The sequence below is a fragment of the Silene latifolia genome, chromosome X (genome assembly GCF_048544455.1).
Source record: "Silene latifolia isolate original U9 population chromosome X, ASM4854445v1, whole genome shotgun sequence".
In the NCBI taxonomy this organism is placed as follows: Eukaryota; Viridiplantae; Streptophyta; class Magnoliopsida; order Caryophyllales; family Caryophyllaceae; genus Silene; species Silene latifolia.
This window is the reverse complement of record NC_133537.1, coordinates 227,390,494-227,406,713: the sequence shown is the minus strand read 5'-3', so window position 1 is coordinate 227,406,713 and position 16,220 is coordinate 227,390,494. Positions and strand designations below refer to the sequence as shown.

Sequence of the window (16,220 nt, the reverse complement as noted above, 5' to 3'; positions counted from 1 at the left end):
TTGTCATTGTAACTGGTTGTGCGAACCATTTGTCCTTGTTTATTAATCCTCGTCACTTGTTCTCCTTGTCCTTATGACTCATTGTGCGAACCATTTTTCGTTGTTCATTAGTCATTGTGACTCGTTGTGTGAACCATTTGTCCTTGTTATTTAGTCGTTGTGACTCGGTGTGTGATCCATTTGTCCTTGTCATTGTGACTTGTTGTGCTAACCATTTGTCCTTGTTCATTAGTTATTATAACTCGTTGTGTGAAACATTTGTCCTTGTTCTTTAGTACTTGTGGCTTGTAATGTGAACTATTTGTCCTTGTCATTGTGACTTAGTGTGCTAATCATTTGTCCTTTTTCATTAATCATTATAGCTCGTTGTTTGAACCATTTTTCCTTGTTCATTAGTCTTTGTGACTCGTTGTGTTAATCATTTGTCCTTGTCATTGTGACTCGTTGTGTTAACCATTTGTCCTTGTTCTATAGTCATTATAACTCGTTGTGTGAACCATTTTTCCTTGTTCATTTGTCCTTATGACTCGTTGTGTTAATCATTTGTCCTTGTGATGTGACCATAATTAGAACATATTTAGTCCCCGAATTAGCCTTGTTCCCATGCTTTTTAGTGCATATTTGGGTCATTTATTGTCTTTAGTCCTTTGTTTTGCATATTCTTTGAGGTTTTGTGTCCATGGTAGGAAAGGAGTGCAAACCTTGCATTTTCATGGCAAAATGAGGCTAAATTGATTGAATTCAATGACCAAGCATCAAGGAGAGACAAGATTAGAAGGCCTTTGTACATACTATAGTAGATACCAAAGTTGGCTGGTGTGAGTGGTAAGGGCTCTCATCTCTTAAACAAGTGGTCAGAGGTTCGAGTCCTGATTCTTGCGAATGAAAAAGCCAAACCTGGGAGGGGTCAACCCATTAAATTGCCTTCAGTACCCCGAAGGAGATTGCCCCAGCTGTCGGTAAGGGGATACTCCTGGTCAACACCAAAAAAAACATACTATAGTAGATGGGCAATGATGAGAAAAGATCCTTGCATCCCCGAGGAAATCCTCAAGGATTTTATGAAGAAAAAGGAAGAAAAGAAGAAGTAATGAAACTGTTTGACAATCCGTGCGGATTGCCCTGAAGACGCCCATCACTCACCCACAATCCTAGCGTCTTCCTCCACATGACGCCCGGGCGAAACCTCCACAAGACGCCCGTCTTCACCCTCTGGACGCCCGTCCAGAAGCTCCCAAATCCGCCCGTCCCGTGCCAAAGACGCCCGGATTCCCGGACAGTACTTTCGTGTTCGACAAGCTTCAAGAAAGGATGCACATCTTTTTCTAAGACCGGCGAAAAAGAGACCGGACTCTCCCTAGAGACCGGCGATTCCCCAAGGACTTAATCGTCATTTAAGACCTTAGTAAACCCTAATTTATGTACCTAATCTCCACTATAAATACCCCATTAGTCTAATTAGAAGAGCATGTTTTTCTTAGCAATCTTTAGTGTAGTTAATATCAATCAAATCTCTCTTTAATCTTGTAATCAACATTTAATCAACTTTTAATACAAGTTTTATTTTCTTAATCTCTCTCTTGTTTTGGGTAATTGAAGATTATTTGGGTTATTATTGGAAGATTGACAACCTTCCAATCAAGCATCAAGTACTTCTTTTATTATTTGCTTTATTATTGGAATCATTAGTAGGTATAATTCGCTTAATCCCTTTTTAATTATTGTTAATCACTTTCATTTATTCATCATGTTTCACTTTGTTGGTATGATTGACAACCTTGCTAGCATGTCCAACATGATAATGAGTGAGTAGTTTCCTTAGCTAGGGTTAATGGGTAATTAGGGGAAACCAACATGGGGAATGATTCATGCTTAAATTAATATGCTTTTATAGTTTATTTGCTTGCTTGTTGTGATCTCAACTTATGCACATGTTATGTTTGATGAAATGCGAGCCTATGAATCCTTGCATTTTTAACCCATCACCTATCTTTTCAATGAGACTTGTAAGACATAAACCAACTCGAGTCTCATTAGACCATGCATATAGTTGAGTTGGGAAGATTAAGTCGACTTGTAGGTGTTGTACAATCTAATCGATTCGGCTCCGGGACCCAAACTTTCCTAGGATTGTAAGATATAAACCAACTCGATCCATCACAACAATAATTGCTTGCTTATAACTTGAGAATATGTTTGTATGATCAATTCCCATGAATCCCTTATGACCCCATGACACCCTAGTGCTTTTTATCAATTGTTTACATCCCTTTTAATTCATCTTGCTTGTTTACTTTTATTGCTATTTAGTTTAGTGATCTTCTACTTCAAACCCCAATTGTGACACCCTTAGACACCACTAGTTGAAATCTCATCTCATCTCAATTCCCGTCTCTTGGGATCCGACCTTTACTTGCCTCTTTACTAATTGTAGAGTTGTTGGTGAAGTTATAAATTATGTTTTGGTGTAGGTGCTCCTAACGACAAGTACTGAAAACTAAACCCTCACGAGGGATCACGACCAAAAATGGCGTCGTTGCCGGGGACGGTGTTAACTTGTTTTAGATTTTCTTGTATTGTTATTAATTGTGTCTTTCTTTGCCTTGGGGAAGTAAAACTCCTCAAGGTTTGTTCTAATTATTTTCGAGTTGTTTGATATTTTGCATGTCTAGAAGATCACAAGGTAACTTGTTACCCTTTGATTACGAAATTGAAAGGACTTTGACAACCAATAGAAGACTTGCCAGGAGAACTTTGAGAGGTATTGGTGAGGTTGTAGATATTCAACCAAATACTATTGAGTTCATCAACCCTTTTTCAAGAGAAGGTGAGGAGAACCCAAGACAAAATCCAACACAAAATCAACCCACAATGCCTAAGTTTTCATCACATTCCGTACCCACCGAGGAGAACCTACCCAATGGTACTCCCACACCACAACATCTAACCAGAAATTTTATTGCCAAATCCGCATTTATCCAATTAATCGAAAGAAGCCAATTTGGGGAGATGCCTAGTGAAGACCCACACTCTCATATGGAGACTTTTTACGACTATTGTGATGCGATTTCTCAAACCGGTGTAACTCAAGACGAAATTTGATGGGTCTTATTTCCTTTTTCCCTAATTGGCACCGCGAAACAATCGTTGAAAGGCCTTGATAAGGCTACTCTCGGAATTGATTCTTGGAAGAAGTTGGCTCTAGCTTTCTACAAAAAATTCTATCCACCGGAAAAGACTAACATGCTAAGAGCTCAAATTACGGGCTTTAAGCAAAGAGATGAAGAATCTTTGTATGAAGCTTGGGAGCGATTCAAGGGAATTTGCCGCTCATGTCCTCATCATGGACTTAGCGAGTGGTTCTTGGTACAACAATTTTGGAACGGTCTTTATGAAGATTCAAGAAACATTCTCAACATGGGATCAAATGGAATGTTCAACGAAGTTGATGAAAATCAAACTTGGAATAAAATTGAGGAAATGGCAATCCATAACCCACAATATAGTAGACCTCGCAAGGCTACTAGAGGAGGAAAACATGAAGTGGAATCCATTACTCAATTGGGTGCCCAACTTAGTGCTCACATTGATACCATCAATTTGATGTTTGAAAAAGCTATGGCTAGACTTGAAGAAGCCTCGAAATCACCAAAGCTTCATGTTAATGCCATGACAGCATCTTCATCAATCCCAAGTGGGATATGTGAGAATTTTGGAACTTTGGGGCATGACCAAAGTGAATGTAGGGGAACAAATGAACAAATGAATGCTTTCCAAGCATACAAGAGTGGTACCCCTTATTCAAACTATTACAATGAAAACACCAAATTCCATCCAAATCTCTCATACAAAAGCCAAAATGTTCAAAACCCTCTATCAACATACACCCCACCTCCCATGAGAAACCAAAATCAAAGACCCTTTTACAACAAAAACCAAGGTTACCAAAATCAAATTACATACAATCAACAAAATGACCAAGGTTTTGATGTTCAAAAAGCAGTCCTCCAAATGCAAAAGAATCAACAAGAGTTTTTCACTCAAATGCAAAAAGATAGTCAAGCAAACGAAATCACCATCAACAACATCCTAGCTCACACCAAAATGTTGGAAACCCAATTGACTCAACTAGCATCTTCAAGCTCACAAAGACAAAAGGGGCAATTACCACCTCAAAGTAATCCCCCAAGACATGAAACAGTTAGTGCCATTCACTTGAGGAGTGGTACAAGGTATGAAGCACCGAAGAAGCAAGTTGAGGATGAAGTTGTGGAATCTAGTGATAAAGAAGAAATTGTGCAAAACTCCATGGATGGAGAACCATCAAAAGAAGAAATTTCAAAGAAAAATGAAGACAATGTCAAGGAGAAGGAGCCCATTGTGATTAGATTTCCTTTTCCAAGTCGTCAAGCCAAGCCCAAATTTGATGACCTACTTGGAAAATTTATGGAAATTGTGAAGAATTTGGAAGTCTCGATTCCTTTCACGGAATTAATCAATCACGTGCCGGCCTATGCAAAATACATGAAAGACATCCTCACAAATAAGAAGTCGATCCGGAAGCTTGAGACTATCGACTTCCTTAAGGTGAGTAGTGCAATCCTTCAAGGGAGTTCACCTCCAAAACTCAAAAGATCCGGGAAGCTTCTCAATACCGTGTACCATTGGCGACACCATGATCAACAAAGCCTTATGTGATCTAGGGGCTAGTGTGAGTGTTATGCCGTACTCGGTGAGTAAAAGGTTAGGGATGGGTGAGCTTAAATGCACCAATATCACACTCCAAATGGCCGATAGATCGACGAAGACACCATTAGGGATATGGGAAGATGTTCCCGTAAGAGTTGGGAAATTTTTCATCCCGGTGGATTTTGTCATTGTTGACATGGAAGAAGACTCCAACATTCCAATCATTTTAGGAAGACCTTTCTTACACACCGCGGGTGCGGTGATTGATGTGAAGCATGGAGAGCTCAATCTAGAAGTGGGATATGAGAGCATAACTTTCAATCTTGACAAGACCATGAGAGCTCCCCGTTTGCATGAACCATGTTTTATGGTTGATCATTATAGCCGGAAGGATAATGATCAACCATAAAATTGATGATGCTCCATTCAAAGAGCAAGTGAATTGTAACAAAGAGAGCTTGAAAAGCTCACCAAAGTCAAGCAATGAAGAGGATGGCCTCATTGGGCAAGATAAGAAAGTGGGAGAGTTGTCTCTATCAACTCAAGCGATCTTTAGTGATCAAGTAGATGAAGTTTGTGGTCTTTGGGACGATGAGTTTGAAGGGATTTTCAATCCCTATATTGGTAATGCTATCGATCAAGACCGACATGAAGGACAATAAGGGCAAAGGTCTATTGAAGATTTTTATCATGATAATGAACAAGCTTTTGACTACTTTTTCAAGATGTTGAGCAACATCAACAACACCTTGGACATGCCCCCATGACATCTCACCAAGGATGAGAGTTTGGTGGAGTCCTCCCTAAACCACCATTTGTAAATATTTCTAACTCCCTAACTTGCATTTTAATTCTTACATTGCATTTTTTGTCATTTTTGGATTTTTATGCTTTGATCAAGATAATTATCATTTTTTAAAGAAGTGAGGCAGGGACTAATGATTTAATTGATGTGTAGTGCTTTAGCTTAGTGTGGGGATAGCAATTGCCTAGGCTATTCATGCCTTAGTAGTGCCCCTACAATGAAAAACACGGGATTTGAAGAATGAAAAATGACAAGGGATATGTAAGTACACGGATGGAACTGAATCCGGGTAAAAGAGGGAGAATCCGAGTGTCTTCAAGGGTAATCCGCTCGTCTCCAGGAAATCCGAGCGTCTTTGCCAGAATCCGCCCAACTCGTACAACTAACCTAGATTTAACTCAAGTGAGTACCGTTAAATACTCGAGTGACTAACTTACGCTAATAAGAAAACACTAATGATTCTTCTAAAAGTTCACGTTAATGAACGAGTAAGAAATAGATTGAGCACTATTATCTTATAACGATAACATAAGAATGAATGCACAAATTTATAATCACAGGATCTTTCGAATATTGCAAAAACGGTTTTCTTGTTTTGAAACACACGGCTTTTGCTCTTTTAAAAAAATCAATTTATGCTTGAAGGTCTTACTTTTAAATGTTGCAAAGTGCAAAGTATTTATAAGAAAGGAAGGGGCGTGGCACTCGGTTTCACACGAAACTCTAATGGCCGAAATGTTAGATATGTAAACAATCATATCTTTGTTATTTCTTTCCTTGAAACTCTAAGAGATAATAGAGAATATTCCAAAAGATAATTTATAAAATATTCTCCTATTATTCTTTCCTTAAATCTTAAGATATGATAAGATTTTCTATAACAAGAATATCCTTATCATAAATAACCATATTAAGTTAAGTATAAAAGATATGTCAAGATAATTCTAGAGAATAAATTCTTAACAATAACAACTTTTATTCTTTAGGATTACATGAAATAAACGCGGCCCATATGCCTCGTTTTTCGTGAAAACCCTAGCTTGAAGTTAGGTTAGATTTTAGGGTTTAAGAGTATGCCTTGTTAAAACCCTAATTAGTAATATCGCTCAACTCATAAGTTGATTCAGTATAATTACTAATTATAAGTTTAAAGATAAACCACACTCTAAAGAATTACGAGCTTTCTTATTAAATAAATACTTTAGATAGAACATTTAATAGAAACAAAAACATATTTCAAAAACAATTTGAAAACTTCTTGAGTCGTGTGTAGTACAAACTCAGCATCTGAATGTTATAGTAGAAGAGCTATAACATTAAGCTCTTACACAAGAAATGTTATAGCTGTCAAGCTATAACTTTACCAATATAAGAAATCCACTCATATGTTACCATCACGAGATAATCATCTACACTATTCTAATCTTTTAGGAGATCTTCGAGTGTAAGCTACTTCAACATTCAAGCTTGATTAAACTTTAGACGAGCTTCGTCTTCTCTTGATGCTTGAATAATTCTTCCACAATCTTGCAAAATCTTGATCCGTAATTGAGGACTTGATCATAATAATAGTCTTGTATACTTTCATCACAATTCTTTAAGCCTTGCAAATAGTAAGTCCAATCTGAAGGGACTAAACAAATAATTACGCGCAACGAGTATATAAAAAGTAAAGCACTCTTGACATTATCAAAACATAAACATATATTCTATACGGTTCTACAAATTCTCCCTTTTTGACGATGGCAGGTCTCCTACAATTGTGACTGAGTATATAGTTTCCCCACAATATAATACCGTTATCTTTATAGATAAAGATCAACACAAGATCAAACAATTAACACAAGATCGAAACTTAAAGGACATTAAGAGACAATTGGTTTTGACAAGGAGCATACTTAGGTAGATGCTTACCATGGTCGATCTTCCCCTCTTGACATCATTGAAATGATAAGAACAAACATAAAATGACTAGAATAATACATGACGAGACAAGAGATATGAACGATATAAGAAACTAATAAACCATAGATAAACATAAGTACCTACGAATTAAGATAGCATACAAACCAAAGAAAACATGTTTATGCCAAGTGGGCCGAATGAACAACATGTTTAGAACTACTTGGGCCATAACCACAAGTAGCTTGCCAAAATGGGCCGAATGGTAGAGTATTAGGATGCAAAATACACCATTATAAAAACAAAAGAAATAAGGCTAATAAGGAAAAATGTGAAAACAGGAGAGGGGTAAGGCAAAGCTAAATTTGATGGCTTTTGTATGGGTTAACGTAATCGGGACGAGTACGATGTTCCAAGGCATCAAGACGATCAAATGAGCTTCGCAAAAGTGTAGCTTGAGATTGAAGACTCCCATCAAAGTTAAGAACTTTCAAGGACAAAGCCTTTGTCGCCTCCAAAGTAACAGCTTGATCGGCCTTCATTGCTTTTCCGTGCATAACAAACGCACCACCTTGACTAGTAAGATAGGAGAGACGATGACCATGTTGAAACACTTCATCATGAATTGCCACAAAATCCCTCTCAAAACCTGGAAGCCTCTTATCAACCCCGTCTATCCACGCATAAACCCGAGCACTATCCAAGCCACCATTCGAGGACCGTGATGATCCAGCCCGAGACATGGCCGTAGCTAATGCCGTAGATTTCTCCTCAACCTAAGCCATCAAAGATCCCATAAAAGCATCCAATTTTGTTTCCAAAGCCACCAATCCAACATCATTAGTGTGCTTTTCAACATTCTTAGCAAAGACCAATTCGGGTCCTTCAAACCCGAGACCCATCAACTTAATCACGCGATCACACATGCCATATTTTACACTCACACCGTAACTCTCCTGACCTATAACTCTCTTAATCTCCAACAACCTCGATATCCACATCCCATATGGAAGATCGAGAGTAGTGCCTATGTTTCTCCTTGGTAACGGTTATGCTTGTCTGAATGATACGGTTAAAAACAAGACTCGCCAAATTAACTTTCCGACCGTCCAACCAAGAATACACAATGATAGCCTCATAACTTGACACTTTATCCCGTCCTCCTCTTCTCGGCAAAACGGTATTCCACAAAAAGTTCAAAAAGAACTTGATTTTTGTCGTGAGAGGACGGACCACAATATTGCTACCTTCAGAACCAACCTCATCAAAGTATCTTTTAATGACAAACTACTTGTCATCATCAACATTAGACCATTCCAAAATTGCATCAATATCAATTTCATCATTGGAATCTTACAGGCCGAACAGAAATCGTCAATAGTGATTGTGACATCGACACTGTTCACGACCGCGTGTAACACACCATTCTTAATTTTAACTGAAGCAAAGAAATGTATAACCTCAACCGGTAGGACCCGAAAACCTACTCACATCACTCCAACCATGAAAATCAAGAAAATCAACAAAGAACTTAAGAGACGGAATTTGGGACAGCCAAGATTTAGGGTAATACCTTCCTCCATAAATTGAGTATTGCAAAACCTGAGAAACAAGGATACTCTCTCCTTTGGTCATCCGAACCCGGTTCAATCCGGCCTTAGTTGCGCTTTTCGAAGCCTCCCGAAACAGAGTCCTCGAAATCAAGTCTCGTACAACTACTTCGGGTTCACTAGCTTCCTCAACATCATCTACTACCATCTTATTTTTTCCTTTATTGAGCCGACGCCTTTTCCCTTCGGAAACCACGTCATCCCAACCACGACACTAAGGAGGTGATGGTTATGGGTTTGTTAAGGTAAAAGTAGAGAAATTAGGGTGATGAGATGGTGGTTGTTGTGGTTGATTGCATGGTTTTTGTTGGTGTTGGTTGCGGGTTGAAGACAGTGTAGTTGCATGTGGGGGAGTCATGGTGAAAGGTTGAAGATGATTATGATGATTGTGATGGTGTATATTGTGTAAGATTTTGGTAAAGTAAAAAGTGGAGGCAAGTGGGGGTGTAGATCAATAGAACACGGCATATAGGGTAATTATAGGGAGTAGTTTGAGGAATCTAGGTTTAGGTAAGTAGTTGTGTGATTAAATATGGTAAGTGAATAATATAAGATTTAGGATAAAAGTTGTTTTGACGAGATATGGTATAGAGATTATAGGAAAGATTTTGATAAAATTTGGAAAATAAAAAAATTATGGTGTATCTCAATTTTGGTAAAAGATAAATTTTGTATGCCAACCAAATTCTAAAGTGCAAATAGAATACATATGATAAACAAATTTCAATAAACGTAAATATTCATGCAACGCAATATACGGACACAGTCATACAATCTTATCTTTACTAATCAATCATTGAGAGATTAAACATTTATAGAAGCTTAGGTACCACCGATTAAACCAATTTCCAACCGTAAAGTCTCAAATCGTTCTCTATCTAATGATTTTATCAAGTTGTCTGCCCATTGTTTCTCAGTACTACAAAATTTAAATTTTATATTCCCTTTTTCAAATGGTCTCTTATAAAGTGGTGTCTAATTTCAATGTGTTTGGTACGCGAGTGCTGCGCGGGATTTTTGGAAATTATAATAGCACTCGTATTATCACATAAAATAGGAATACAACCACGTCAACACCATAATCATATAATTGTTGCTTAAGCCGTAATAACTTACATACATACCAGACCTGCTGTGATATACTCGGCTTCAGCTGTTGAAAGGGCAGCTGAATTCTGCTTCTTTTAACCCCACGTGATAATGCAAGGGCCAACGAACGTGGCAACACCTGACGTACTTTTCCTGTCTAGGGAACATCCTGCGTAGTCGGCATCTGAATATCCGACCAAATCAAAATTGCACTCCATCGGATACCATAAATAGAGTTTAGCCGTTCCCATAAGATATCGTAAAATACTTTTTACGGTCGTCATATGAGATTCTTTGGGAGATTATTTATATCTAACACAAACGCATACGCTGAACATGATATCTGGTCTACTTGTAGTTAAATATAGCAATGACCCAATCATTCCATGGTAAGTTATTTCATCAATTGACTTACCGTCTTCATCTAAGGTTAATTATTGTCTGCAACCATCGGAGTAGGCATAGCATGGGAATTTTCCATTCCGAACTTTCGAATTAATTCCTTAATATATTTCTGTTGATGAATTTTGATGCCTCCCTTGGTTTGTTGAATTTACAGACCTAAGAAGAATTTCAATTCTCCCATCATACTCATCTCGAATTCGGAAGTCATCAACTCCGAAAAATACTTGCATAGACCGCGGTTGGTTGATCCAAAAATAATATCGTTGACGTAGATTTGAACGACCAAAAGGTCACTGCCCTCGGATTTTAAGAATAGGGTTTTATCAATAGATCCTCTCTTAAATCCAATGTCAAGTTGAAATTTGACAATCTGTCATACCAAGCCCTTGGAGCTTGCTTCAATCCGTACAGGGCTTTGTCTAATTTAAAGACATGATCTTCAAATTTGCTATCCTTAAATCCAAGAGGTTATTCTACAAAGACTTCTTCATGTAGATACCTATTTATAAACGCTGCCTTGACATCCATTTGGAAGAATTTCATTCCCTTATGAGCTGCGAATGCTATCAGAAGTCTAATAGCTTTAAGAAGAGCAACAGGTGCAAAGGTCTCATCATAATCTGTTCCTTCTTGTTGATTATACCCTTGTACAACCAATCTTGACTTATTTAATTCGGAATTTTGGGACTGTCGAAGAATCCGAGCGTCCTGGTAGAGAAGACGCTCGTCTTCAGAAATCCGCCCGTCTTTGCAGGAAGACGCCCGTCTTTTTGCCAGTGTAAAACATGAAAGCTTGCTGTCTCAAAATCCGCCCGTCTTCAGCAGAATCCGCTCGTCCCGCAGTCAAATAATCCGAGTGTCTTTGCTGAAAGACGCCCGTCTTTAGGCGTGAATCCTGAACCCAAAACAGGCAGAATCCGAGCGTCCCGAAGGAAAGACGCCCGTCTTCCCCTGTAGTTTAAAAATTTTCGGGTATTTTAAATACCCCCTCCCACAATCATTTCTTCATTCATTCATTCAAAACACTACCCATAAACCCCAAAACTCAAAACCCTCATCCTCTCCATCACCAAAACAAGATTTCCTCAACCAAATTCAACAAAATCAAATCCAAACTTCCTTTTAACAACAATCAATCACCCCTCTTCCAACAAAAATCAAACCAAGCACCAAAATCTTCAACCTTTGAGTCGATTATTAAAATTACAAAGGCAAAGCCTTTCATCTTAAAATCGATTTGGGTATACTTGGAAATTGAAGATTTTCACTCTTTTCTTGGTATAATCATCAAAGGCAAGGACAAAAGGATCAACAAAGGCACCTAAGGCAAAGGCACTCTCAACAAGACAACAATGTCTTCAAGCAAAGAAAGCCTCATTGGCTATGGTGGTAGCTAGTTCAAACTTGGAAGTTCAACAACAAAATCCTCCCTTGGAAGCAACAACATCAACATCTCCGGAAATTGCTCAATTATCAAACTATCCGGAGGTAATTTTCATTTCTAACTCCCATAGGCATACATTTGCCAAGTATGCTAGAAAATCCTTTCTACCCACCAAATTCGTATGTGAAGATGCCTTGAACAAATTGGGTGTCCTTGAAAAAACAAAAGCCTTCTTTGAAGCCATGGGGTTGGGAAAATTGTTTGCTACAAGAGAATTGACATACCCCTCCCTTACCTTGGAATTCTTGAGTTCTTTGAAAGTGACTAAGGTAGAGACTAGAGAAAGCATCGAGTTCTGCCTTACCAATGTGAGTAGGCGCATCACCTTTGATGAATTGGGTAAAGCATTAGGTCTTAGTGATTCACCTAGTTATTACAAGAAGCCCGAAAAATATGAACCCGCTCCTCTTTGAGAGGTGATTTCCGAGAGGAAATTTGAGAACTATCATGCTAGTCGCGCTCTATTAGTCCACCATCCGGGCATTAGAGTGTGGCACAAGGTCATCGGGAATACTATCATTTCAAGAAAAGACACTAACCACTTTACCAAGCTCGATTGTGTTCTACTTGAGTCGGCCTTAAATATTGGAAGGGAATTCACCAAGCCTTACAATTCTCTAAGGCTTTTGGTGGAAAGATGGCTAAATGTTGATTGTGGAAAGCAAAGCACCACTTTTATTGTAAATGGAGGTCTAGTCAAATTATCAAATTAAGTGACAATTCCTCAATTAATCACATTAATTTCAATCTTAATTCATATTAAACTTGTAATATGAATTTAATCCGTCAAAATTTTAAACTGCTTTAAAATGATTAGGTATCCATGAATTATGAACCGCTTCACAATAATTAATTGGCCACAACAAACCCAAAAAAATTTTCTTTAAAATTTATCTCGGTAAAAACCGAAACAACCCAAAGAAAACTTTTCTCGATTTTACAGCTAAAACCGAAAAAAAAACAAATTTTTTTTTAAAAATCATTCAAAGACGTGAACCAAGAATGTGAAACCAAAAATTTTTTTTTTTTTTTTTTTTTTTACTTTTCTCTCATTTGGATAGACAAAACAACAAAAAAAACCCGTTTTTATTTCTTTCTTCTTGCGGTTTTTTCAAAAACCATAACAAAAACAAAAAAATATATTTTTTTATTCGCCTTGTGAATAAAGTAACCACGTGAACAATAACAAGAAAAAAAAATAACAGCCGTAAAAAACTTTCATCGGTTTTTCAGGAGAAACCGGAAGGAAAAAACAGAAATTTTTTTTTTTAAAGTACTGTTCATCCATGAACAGTAACGGAAACGAAAAAAAAAAATTCCACGGCTCAAAAAAAAATCCAGCCGATTACCCTTTTTTTTCGCAAACCCTAATTATTGTTTACAAACAATTTTATGAAAATCATCAAAATTAAAATTCGTGGCCTTGGCTCTGATACCACTTGTGAGATTTATCTGTATGCATCCCTTTGAATATAAGGACTATAACGAATATATCATGATGAATGCTAGTCATAAAATTAAATTACATAAACAAAAGGGTAAAGAGAATTAGAAATAACCTTTGGTCCTAGCTAATTCGGCCTATGAACAATATCACAATGATATTCTCCTATCAGTTGCACCCAAGATGCTCCAAGAAATACCCCTCAAAATTGCTAGAATGAGATCCCCAATTTTCTGTAAATATTAGGGTTTTTGTGTGATTTTCTGATGAGAGAAATGATGAGCAAAACTAGGTTAAAATTAGGTTAGAAAAATAATGATCTACCATACCCTTATAAAACCGAGTATAAGGTGTAATAGGGTAGATATTTTCCTTCCAAATTTTCGGTCCATATACCGAAATTAAGAGAGTTAATTTCTCTTTTTTCCGGTTATTCCAAAAATGTATAAAATGTGTAAATTGTCATCTAGTGAGGATCGAACCCATGACCTCTTGGTTTGAGTACCCTCACTATTACCACTATGACACATTCATCTTGTTGATATTAAATATAACCGATTATATTTAATTACGAATTATTAAGATTAATTCGTCAAGCTAACATTACATACATTTAATTAAATATAACTTATTATATTCAATTTACTTAATTGGCGTTAATTGTCTCAACTAATATTATTTAATCTTCATTAAATAATTGTCTCATCAACACATTGACTAACTGTTTAGTCATATAAGGCATCAATGTGATTATATTTCTATAACCACATCTCTCAAACACATCCTATAGGTGTGACCTTTAGGGACCAGTTGATCACCGACATCTGTATGATAATAACGTCAAACTAATTTGTGAACCTCTAAGAGATTTACCCTTGTGAACCTGTAATACGTTAATCAACTGATTAAAATACGAAGTATACCCTTGTGAACCTGTAAGAGATTTACAAATGTTATCACACTAATTTGTGGAGGACACAATCTCCAACAGTTTTCGCAAGCACCTAGGATAATCCAATATGAGGCGGCCTCCGCATTTTTTGAAATCAACATCAAAGAGGTCCAAAAGGTTATCCCTCATGTTCTCAAATTGATTGAGCTTGTTGAGACTCTTAAGATCCAAGTGGTTAACATTCCCGAAAAACTCATTATAGACCGAGTTCTACATTCCTTGAACAAAGTCAAGGCATATGTGCAGTTTAGGTTAAACTACAATATGCAAAACATGAAGACTTCTCTCCATGAATTACACAAATTGCTTGTGCAAGCCGAGAGAGATATGGGTTTTGATGTTAGTTCAATCAAGGATGTGCTCGCAATTAACAACAAGAGCAAAGGGAAATTTAGGAGGAGTGCTAGTAAGAGCAAGAAACCCACTCCCTTCAAGGTAAAAGGAAAAGCAATTGAGAAAAGCTCTTCTAAATAGGGTGTTACTTCCGAAGACAAATGCCATTATTGTAATGGCATAGGACATTGGAAAAGGAATTGCCCGAAGTATCTTGGTGATATCAAAGCTAGTAAGATTCTTCCAGTAGGTAATAAATAAAATTCTCCCTATCATTTGTATTTTGATTTCAATCTCAACTTTGGTATTTGGATACAAGTTGTGATTCTTACCCTTTTTAATTTGTTTTTAAAGGCATCCAAGCAAAGACAAAGGCAAAGACAAGCAAGCCTAAGGAGGCTCTTCAAGGGAAGCTAGAGTAGCCGCCTATAGTAGAAGACCTATGGAAGCATGGCCTTTATAATGATAGTCTTCGTTTTATTGTTGTATTTTGAACTTGTTGTTTTAGAACTCTTTTAAATTTCCTAGTTGGACATGGAACTTAGTTTATTTCCTTTTATTTTCAAGAACAATAAGTTGTATTTGAATTTTAGTGGCTTGATTGGCAAGCCAAGTCACTCGGTTTGTGGAAATTTTTCGTTCTAAAACTTGTCATTATACATCTTACCAATCAAAACATAAATTATGTTGACTTTAATTAATCATGAAAGAATTAGGATCATTGTAATTAGTTCATAAGCCGCGAATTTAATTCTCACTTATGCTTTTGTGACTTAATATCACATCTTATTTGATATAAGAAAGAATGATTATAAAGTCAAAAAGAGATATTCGAACTCTAAAAGGGGAAATTTTATAAACCAATTGGCTACACCACTTAACTAAAACTTGAGACCACTTATAAGACTCAGTGCGAGCTATGGGAGGGCTTAAGACCTTAAGATTATGTTTGACATGGATATGAATCCAAACCTTTACTCTATAAGGACTAGTCTACTTTGAAGCTAGATTATAATGTCTTTACAAAAGAGTCATCAATTGAGGTTATAATATACGATATTTTCTTCCTTAACAACATAAGTCTGAAATTATTTGTTCCCTATAAGGCTATCTTTCGAGAAAAATAGATGTATTTTTCAAAAGATAGAGTGAGAGAAAAATAGCAACAAACATACAACTAGTTGGGAACTAGTGAGGAAATCAAGAAAAGCGTTCTTAAGTAAAACTCATAACATGTGAGGAGACCAAAAGAAAGCTTTCTTAGGTAAATCTTCAGACTAGTGAAGAGACCAAAAGAAATTGTTCTTTAGATTATTAGATTATAAAGTGGTTGTATCAAGTAAATTCAATTCTATTTTACATAAGAGCCGTATGAACCAAAGTTAAATCTGTGCAAAGGGTAAAATTGTTTAAAAGCCGCATAGACAGACATAAGAGATGTCTACAAAGCTAAGTTAATATATAACTATGCTAAGATCCATGTTATCATTGCTACATTTCTTAGTGTGTATAATCAAGTTAGATGTTAAAACCAATTTATAAATGTT

The 16,220-nt window shown here is 36.8% G+C and overlaps 1 non-coding gene across 1 annotated transcript; it reads right to left on the bottom strand.

Moving 5' to 3' along the window:
• Positions 1–3,243: 3,243 nt before the first annotated feature.
• On the bottom strand, positions 3,244–3,350 carry LOC141625675 (small nucleolar RNA R71). Its single transcript, XR_012535443.1, has one exon. It is a non-coding gene; the product is annotated as a small nucleolar RNA R71 (small nucleolar RNA).
• Between the last annotated feature and the right edge of the window lie 12,870 nt (positions 3,351–16,220).